The following is a 9465-nucleotide window of genomic DNA, read 5'->3' on the forward strand; positions in this document are numbered from 1 at the left end:
ACTAGTGTGGCAGCACATGAAACAAATATGTATGCCCTTGTATAGTCCTTATATTATTTTTATTTAAAACATCCATGTTCTTACCTGCCAAGTGTAGATGGCTTTTAAGCACTTGACAATACCTTGGTCTAGATGTTATGTGTGGTACAAATTAGACTTTTAAAGTTTTATATTTCTGATGTCTTGTAGATATCTAGCAGCACTGCTGATAATAAAAAGCAGCTCTTCCTTTGAAGTTATGTTTCAACTTCAGGAATGAAGCATTTGTTAAACCACTGCTTGAAGAATAAGCGTCATGTTGGGCCGGGGGATTTTATGAATGCCAAGTCTCATCACCGCTGAACACTTCTCTCGGATCATAATTGCAATTCAAAATTTTGAGAAGCTAAATGGGAGGAGATGAGAGTAAACAAATAATCATCAAAAGAAAAGTGGCTAGAAACAAATATTTTCTTCAAAGATCCTTTGGTACTCCACAATATGCTGTGCAAGCCAAACTGTAAGCAGTAACCACTGGGGACCTAAAGTACAAAAGAAAATAGGTTAATATTTATCAATTGAAAACATAGTGATTGTTTGTACTGCATTGTAATGATAATATTTTCACTAATTTTTCCACAAACTTCTACTTTACTAATGAAGATGGATTTTATTTTTAAGAACAAATTTTTTTCGGGTACACCTTGTCAAATATCACAATTTTGACCGAGAATCACATTTACATTCATTACATTTATTACATACTAATAACTGGTAACATAACTTGCAAACAAGACAACTAAGCCAAACTCATAGGATTGTGGTGGCCAATGTGGTAACGTTCCTGACTGGTGAAAGCCAGACTGTGGTTCGAGTCCCACTCAAACTCGTTAATTTCTTTGGTCATTACAACCTTACCATCCTTGTGAGCTAAGGTATACCCACCGAGTCATCAGCAGCCATTGCCTGGCACTCCTTGGTCATATGTATATATGGTCAGTCTCTAGGGCATTGGCCTCTGCTATTCATGAGCAGCCTTTAACCCTTTAAAAAGTCAATACATATATTTTGTGTATAATCTTATTTTTAAAATGACCTGATATCATTTGAATTTATACCGGTCCACACAAAGAAACATATGCTGTCATCCGTAGTGGTGGAGGTAGAGATGGGATGCATTATATTGTATGAAAATAAAAAAACTTGTTCATAACAATATCTTTTATTTCACTAAATGAAGCCTGCAGTCCTTACAATAACCATACAAAAGTGCATTATCTGTACCCAACTCCTTTTAACAGCATTTTGATGAGGGACATTAAGTTTAGCGACTTAAATGATACTCTTACAATGGACTTTACTTTGAATGCTGTCGTTACATGATAAGTACAATACAGCATTTTATCACAACTTAAAATACGACCACTACAAACGAAAAAAATTCTCAAGTTCTCCGATACCTTTAATCCTCTGAAAAACAATGATCGATTACTTTTGATGTGAGAAGTCGCTGTTAAGTGCCATTTGAGAATATATTTTCCTATCAAAGGACTATACAAAAATACCATAATTCAGCTTCAGCTAAAAAATATTAATAGAAAACATCCACATATGCAACAGGATACTCCAGCAATCATGGAGTATTTGTCAAGTGAAGCTAGAGAAACTATCATACAAAAGCACAAATGATATTAAAATCAACAGAAATGAGCAAATGTCAGCCTATTCGAGAAAGAGGAGGCAATACACGGAAAGATGAAGGAAAAGAGGATGAGGAGGAGAGGGGAAGGAAGATGGGGGTAGAATCATAATCACCACCTTAAAATCTTTATATAATCGCTTTTTTTCCGTTTTTTTTTTCCTTTCAATTCTATTCCAAGTGTGGCACTTAATAAGACTAAGAGTAACTTAGATGGGTACCGAACCATTTCCACCATTTAGCATCATACCTCCTATCTTTAGTCCACAGAAAAGGTGATTGATTATATGACAATGAGATATGTACAATGAATCCTTGAGGCAATATACTATTACTTCCACCTCACTAACTAGCCCACCACTTTAAATCAAACTTGAAAAATCAAATTTGAATTCAAACGTGATCACTGATTGCTAGATTCATCCTGATATAATATCGATATTAACAGCAGAGATCTGCCTGCGACCAAAGTCAAAAAGGAGAAGTCAATGCATCTTAACTTTATAGATCCAAGACATATTTCGTAAACGTACACACTGGGTATATAAATCCCTCAGTTTGGATGGAATTAATATTTGTGAAAAATGAAGCATACAACTCACTCACTCACTCTCTTTAACTTACATATAATTTCCTTGCATTCATTACTTGCGCTTTCACGACACACGCTGCTCTTCCTCTATCAAGCCAAAACTGAATCTCTTTTATAGTGTGATTAATGTAAAGTAATTCGACTCTTGAAACCATCGACTGCTATAAAATAACGTACAGTACATGAAAAAAGGTTCTCTCATGAGGCTTATTTTCAAGATGTGTTTAACAACCAACCAGCCAACTCTTAAATAAACAAAAAATAATCAACAACTTCTTGAATATTCATTTATCTTACTTTGAACCTCTTAAGATGATTTGTCAATTATCCTAGGTCTTAGTGATATGGTACAAACACCACTTGTGACAGTGAATCTATGATAAAAAAAAAAAAAGCATGCAATGACAGCACATACTTCTAGTACTGTATCTCACCACTACAAAAAAAAAATTACAAATAAAAAATTTAGTTTCATTATACATTATTGTCACCATGAATCGCAAGCCATAACGAATGTACAGTAACTCCTTGGTGCGATTTTATCTTACCTATCCCACTGTACAGCATACAGCATCATTATCTAGGCTCTGTTAATACAGCTTCAATTGTAATAAAAATAATTCATATAAACTTGTAAAATATAGCACTTACCATCAGAAATAAATATCTGCACTTTACTAAACTACTTCCCCTCCCCCCCCAAAAGGAAAAAGAAAAGAGCTACCTTCACACAACACATTCACACTTTCATTCAACCTTCAAAAGCTTTCATTAGAAGGAACTAAAGTCACCAATCTGGTGGAGTTGACATCATTCACTCACTTACTCTCTCTCCCTCTCTCTCTCTCTCTGCCATTCACACAGGTTGCCTGAAGTGTGGGTATTCAACATCAAATATAAAGTGACATATTTGAGGATGAATGCTACTTGTTGTGAAGATGCAAATGGAGGCATTTCCAGGATAATAAGTCATAATGGTCACATACATAATAATAAGGAGTTGCATAATAATGCAAAGATTCAAAAGATGCAATGGGGCTAACGTGGCTATGATCATGTTGCGGGTGCGTGCATATCTTCCTATTAATGTTTATGTAGGGTGCATGGTGAAATTATGTTTTGTATGTATTTAATGTAAAGCATGAATGTAGAAGAATGATGAATCTGGGTATGTGTATGCACGCAAGTATATTAACATGAATGTGTCCGAGTGTAACTGTGGGCTCATGTTTGTGTGAATTTGCATGAAGAGTTTACCTCACACTTCAATCCTGCCCGAATTCTTAAGATTCTGACATAGTCAGTTACTGTGAAAAAGATCTAATTTTCAATGGTCAATAATTAGCGCACTTTTAACTAGTTACTAAATTTGTTGGTTTTTCTATGTAATTCTATTATACATAAGCATTCGGGGTCATGAATATCATTCACAGTGAGGACACGAGCCTATCACGATTCACCATTGCCGCTGTCATCACCATCATCGATTTCTGGAAAAATAATAAGAAAGGGGTAAGTATTGGCAGAGCAACGTACGTAAACAGACGATGTGAGCACTGCCACAGGGAAAATTCAGTCCTATATTGTAAAATCAAATATAAACAAATGCTTTACTTGCTTTCATAGTACTGTGCCTATATCTATTTGACTTCTCAATTATGAAAAAAATATGCAACAAATCTTTTCATTGCTAAATTCTAATTATTCATAAAGCATTTATATAAAAAATTACATTTTACCAATGCTCTTCAAATGACCACAAACAGAATTTACAATTCTTTAAACCAGGGAAGTCGATCCCATGGCCCGAGGGATGGTCTCGAGTGGCCCGCGAGGTGATGAGATTTTTCAAATATAGTTACTATAATTGTTATAACTGAGGAAAATGTAACTAAACAGTTATTATCATTACTTGCTAAGCTAGAACCCTTGTTGGAAAAGCACGATGCTATAAGCCCGAGGGTTCCAACAAGGAAAATAGCTGTGAGGAAAGGAAATCAGGAAATATACTATGAGAGAAGTGTAAGAATAATAACATTAAAATAAGATGAACCCAAATATATTTTAGTTAAACCAGTTGAAATCTTGTCTTTAAAATTAGTACCAAATTTGTGATAGCCCTAAAGACCATAAACAAGTGCATGGCCCTTAAAAGGATTTGCGCCAAACCAATTCAAATACCGAGTTACTTTTGTCTACTTCAAGATGGAATGAACTTAAAGAATAGAATGTGGTGCTAATTGCAAATATGATATATAATTACAGTACTGTACACTATGAGTAATGGAAATATCCGTACACCACTGACTTCATAATTATGACGTGTGATTAATATACATTTACCTGTCAAACCTAAAAATAGACTCATCATTTTTGTTATCAATATATTCTTGGTTTTTTAAGAACCTTATATTGTACAAATATTTTTGGGGGGATGCTTTGGAATTATTCCAAATTGAATAATACTTATGACAAAACATATACACTATGCATATTGATAAAAATACAATTATTATTATCATTACTTGCTAAGCTACAACCATAGTTGAAAACGCAGGATGCTATAAGCCCAGGGGCTCCAACAGGAAAAATAGCCCAGTGAGAAGAGGAAAAAAGGAAAATTAAATATTTCAAGAAAAGTAAAATTAAAATAAATATCTCCTGTATAAACTAAAAAAAACTTTAACAAAATAAGGGGAAGAGAAATAAGATAGAATACTGTGCTCGATTATAAGCCCATGAAATAAAATAAAAAAAAAATAATTTTAAATATAAAATACGCAAGTACTAAATAACATTACAACTCAAAAAATAATTTTAAATACAAAATACACAAGTACTAAATAACATTACAACTCAAATGCTAAACAGGTACTTGCAAATGACGTAAAATAATCTTTGCAGGCTTAATCATTAAATTTACCACAAAACTGTTATCAAACAAAATAACTCTTCTCTGTAAGGATGGTGAAAAATCTGAGAAGTTCAGATTTACAAAAAATTCATTAGACATATTCAAGCAACGAGTGTCTGAGACACTTATTTGTGAATTCAGGGTCATTATAAGTTCCCATTACCCTGTATTCAACAGAGTATGAGCTTGCAAACAATGCTCTTAAACTTTGGGCTATGCCATGGCTTTGGTACTCTGGTTTTTCATGATCAAACAAGTTTCCATTATACATTTGCAGAGGGTTAAAATACATATAGGATGAATCTTCATGAATTTTATATTAATATCACAAATTGACAAAAGTTCATGTTTTTATTAATCCATGATTTAAAAGTACCACTTCATCTAGATTTTATCTTGGTTCCTGAAAAAATAAAACTAGAAATACGAGTATCACATCACGAATAAGACAATGAGGTTGCCGTCATCTGCAGAGGTGTCTGCTAAAAGCACGGGACACATACTGTAATTATCTACACCTGGTGGTCTTGGTGTAGCACAATTTCTTGGGTCTGAGACACACTGTTTCTTCATCATGGATTCGATCAGATAAACTTAATATCATAATAGCATTATTGCTTATATTGAAAGGTCTCGTAATTCTAAATTACCTTGGAATGTTATATAAGATATCAAAACCTCATGTTTCATTGCGTGATTTTAAAGTTTGTTTTTACAACGTTTTACTATAAATTGCAATAATTCTGAAAAATTTATAACAAATAAAATTATACGAATATCCATCTAAAACTTCTTGCATATTTTGCTTTTTAAATAACTACTGTATACTACAGTCCATTAATTAATAAATAAAACAATGAAATTATCAATATTGTGATATTTTACATTAAGCGATAGATAAACAAGAAAAATCAAATTTAAATGAAAACACTATAAACTCAGGCATAAATAATTTCTGAGCATTTCCAGTTAATATATGCAAGTAGATAATTGTTTATTTCCATCAATTATTACTTCATTATTACTCTATCTTACTCTATTGTATTCCAAATACAAAAGTTCTTTGGTCTATAGCTAGATGGCTTGTCCCCAGACATCAAATGCTTATTAAGCAAGTTCATACGGTAAAGAAATACCAAATAATTCATGGAAAATCAAGTAGACAACATACACACACGGTATCAGCGTTGATGGAACCTCCTCCCTCTAATATTATATCAAAACAAAATGAAGTACATATTCATCCAGAGTCATTGCATAATTTCAGATACAAAAGAATTTCTGCTGAAATAATTTCCCATACCAAAGATCTTTTGCTAATATATTATCCTAATCTGAGGACTGAAAGTTAACTATGTTCCAAAGTTTGCAACATCTCCAACAGAAGCTGACGATCCAACTTCCCTTACGAGACAGCCATTACAACTTTCCAATGATTCTACAGTAAGATTAACGTATGAGGAAATACCTAACTTGACCTTAAGCAACATATGACTTGGCAAAAAAAAACTTTTTGTTTTAGATCCAAGGTTTAATTTGAACCTCCAAATGTCTATTCTCTTAAAGGAAAACTTGCAGGAAACTTAAAAATGTTTATCAACCCTTCATCAGATTATGTTTTATGTTTTCATTTTATTAAAAACTAAACCTAGAATATACCAATAAAATAAATAATCCACTATAAACTTCAGACTAATTAAAATGACTCACCATTATCCGAGAGATTCTCGTCATCATCCTCGTCATCATCATCAATATCATAATCATCATCGTAAAAATCAGCCATATCAACAGACTCTGTATCAGGTTTTACTTTGGTTTTTATACAGTAGTCTTCTAAAGTCGTTGGAACAACAACGCCGTCTCTCTCAGCCTCAGAGCGGGATGATAATACTTGTTTCCTGTAAGGGGAATAATAGGCATTAGCCAATGTTCCTTCAACAAGACACACAAAGGTTAGTGTAATAGATTCAATACATGGGATGTCATTATTACTTTGGGAGGGTTTTTTTTTTTAATTTACAAAGAAGATCAATAATACTACAGCAAAACTTAGTAGATTTTTTCCTTATAATGTACAGCTTTTCACCTCTGAAATTAATTACGAGTAAAGCTGTAACCCTAGTTAACCCTTTTACCCCTAGGCTATTTGGAAATTTCCAACCCTTAACCCCCAGGGGGTTATTTCTTTCCCAGCACATTTTGCAATATATTTTTTTCAAATTGCTCTAACAGCCTTAATTTTTGTCATAGAGAGGTCAGGTTGGTCTCATTCTCTTGGAAAATGCCTGAATTTTCTCAAAATAATATCAAAAATATGAAAAAAAAAAATTTTATAGCATTTTTTTGCAAGGACTTCCGGTACGTCCATGGGGGTAAAGGGATGGCTTTTGTGAAACATACCAGTACGTCCTTTGGGGCTAAAAGGGTTAAGAAAAAAAACTTATAAAGCCAAAATGCTCCATTAAGGAAAGCCGCCCATTAGAAAGGAGAAAACTATGATATAAAATGAATTATAAATTGGTAATAACAAATTGGGGGAAATGAAACATGAACACAAAATACACTGAGAGAAAGAGAGCACTGTAACTGTAATGATGACTCTTGAAATTGAAGATAAAAGATAAAAATAATAAGATAAGTAAAAGGCAACCTATTGATATACTACCAGGCATTCTTAGCTCCCCAATTAAGGCTACCTAACACACCGTCTGGATAATATAAAAAGTTTAAGCAAACTGACAAAAGTGTGCTTGATTGAACGTTCAAGCAAGAGAACTCCAACCAAAGGGAGTAAGTGGATGGCTGTGGTATAAGAGATTATGACATTACCCAAGATTAGAGAACAATGGTTTGATTTTGAGGAGTACTTCTTGAAAAGCAGGTTCCCTCTACTACAAGTAAACAAACAGTTGCAGAAGCTACCTACTTGAGGGACAATGTATGTTTATAGTTCATAGGTGTGTGCTTGGATCACTTAAATAAGCATGACTGCATTTGTAATTATGTGGATGCTGGATTTATGAAAATATCTTTGAACTATCACTGAAAAATGCTTCCTACAAACTTCACAAGAAAAAAAAATGACACCAAGAACTCATTAATGCTATATAAGTGAATTTAACTTCAAGAGTATCTCCTCTTAAGCATGCATTTTCCAGCTATATACCTCTTTACAAGATGGTTAAAGGCAATTTTTGTCATTCTATGAACTATCTTATTAACCCTTTTACCCCAAGGCTATTTGGAAATTTCCAACCCTTAACCCCAGGGGGTTATTTTTTTCCCGGCACATTTTGCAGTATATTTTTTTTAAAATTGCTCTAACAGCCTTAATTTTTGTCATAGAGAGGTCAGGTTGGTCTCATTCTCTTGGAAAATGCCTGAATTTTCTCAAAAAATTATAAAAAATATGGAAAAAAACATTTTTATAGCATTTTTTTGCAAGAACGTACCGGTACGTCCATGGGGGTAAAGGGATGGCTTTTGTGAAACGTACCAGTACGTCCTTTGGGGGTAAAAGGGTTAAAGAAAATTAGCCCTCAGTAGAGCTTAAAACAAATTTTTAAATAAGCTATATAACTTACTTTCTTCCTATAGTCGATTCTTTCCCAAAACATATGAGGAAATAAGTGGAAATCAGACAAATCTAAAGGAGCCTCTTACGAAGCCTGTACGAGTTGAGGGCCTCGTACCACTCGCCTTGGTTTCCAATTGAACTTGCTCTAGTGTTTTGCATAACTATTTCTTCATCTTTCATAGAGTATTCATATAATGCCCTTACTTCTATTATGATCTATTGGCAATTCTTTCTTGTACACACACCTCAATAAATTTTGGAAACTTTATTTGCATGAACTACATGTGCATCCTAATCTCAAATATTCTTGAGTAGATATTTTCTCAATACACAAATTATTTTTCAACAATTATACCTGAAGAATGAATCGGCTATCATTTCTCTACGTCTCTCTCATTGATTAAATAATGGATTCTTTCAATTATTTCATGCAAGAATCCCCTCATAACCTAGTCTAAATATAACAAATAATTTGTATTTTTCCTAACAAACAAACCTGGAGCTATTTATAATAGGGTATTACTTTCGGCGCAGCTGAAAGACGAGCCATGATAATTTTAGTGAGGGATAACTACCCCATCTGCTAGTTAGCGGGTGGGGTAGACTGGCTACCCCGCTCACTCACACCTCTCGGCTGAGTAACCACTTTGCTTTATGGCAGGACTTCTCGGGGGACAGGGTGACGGGCCATTATGTATAAA

General features: G+C 33.7%; 1 long non-coding RNA gene across 1 annotated transcript; it reads right to left on the minus strand.

Moving 5' to 3' along the window:
- Positions 1–1182: 1182 nt before the first annotated feature.
- On the minus strand, positions 1183–7117 carry LOC137652505 (uncharacterized). The gene is made up of 2 exons (XR_011046325.1): positions 6895–7117; positions 1183–3760 (listed from the first exon to the last, which is right to left on the minus strand). It is a non-coding gene; the product is annotated as an uncharacterized lncRNA (long non-coding RNA).
- Between the last annotated feature and the right edge of the window lie 2348 nt (positions 7118–9465).

Source organism: Palaemon carinicauda, chromosome 13 (genome assembly GCF_036898095.1).
Source record: "Palaemon carinicauda isolate YSFRI2023 chromosome 13, ASM3689809v2, whole genome shotgun sequence".
Classification (NCBI taxonomy): Eukaryota; Metazoa; Arthropoda; class Malacostraca; order Decapoda; family Palaemonidae; genus Palaemon; species Palaemon carinicauda.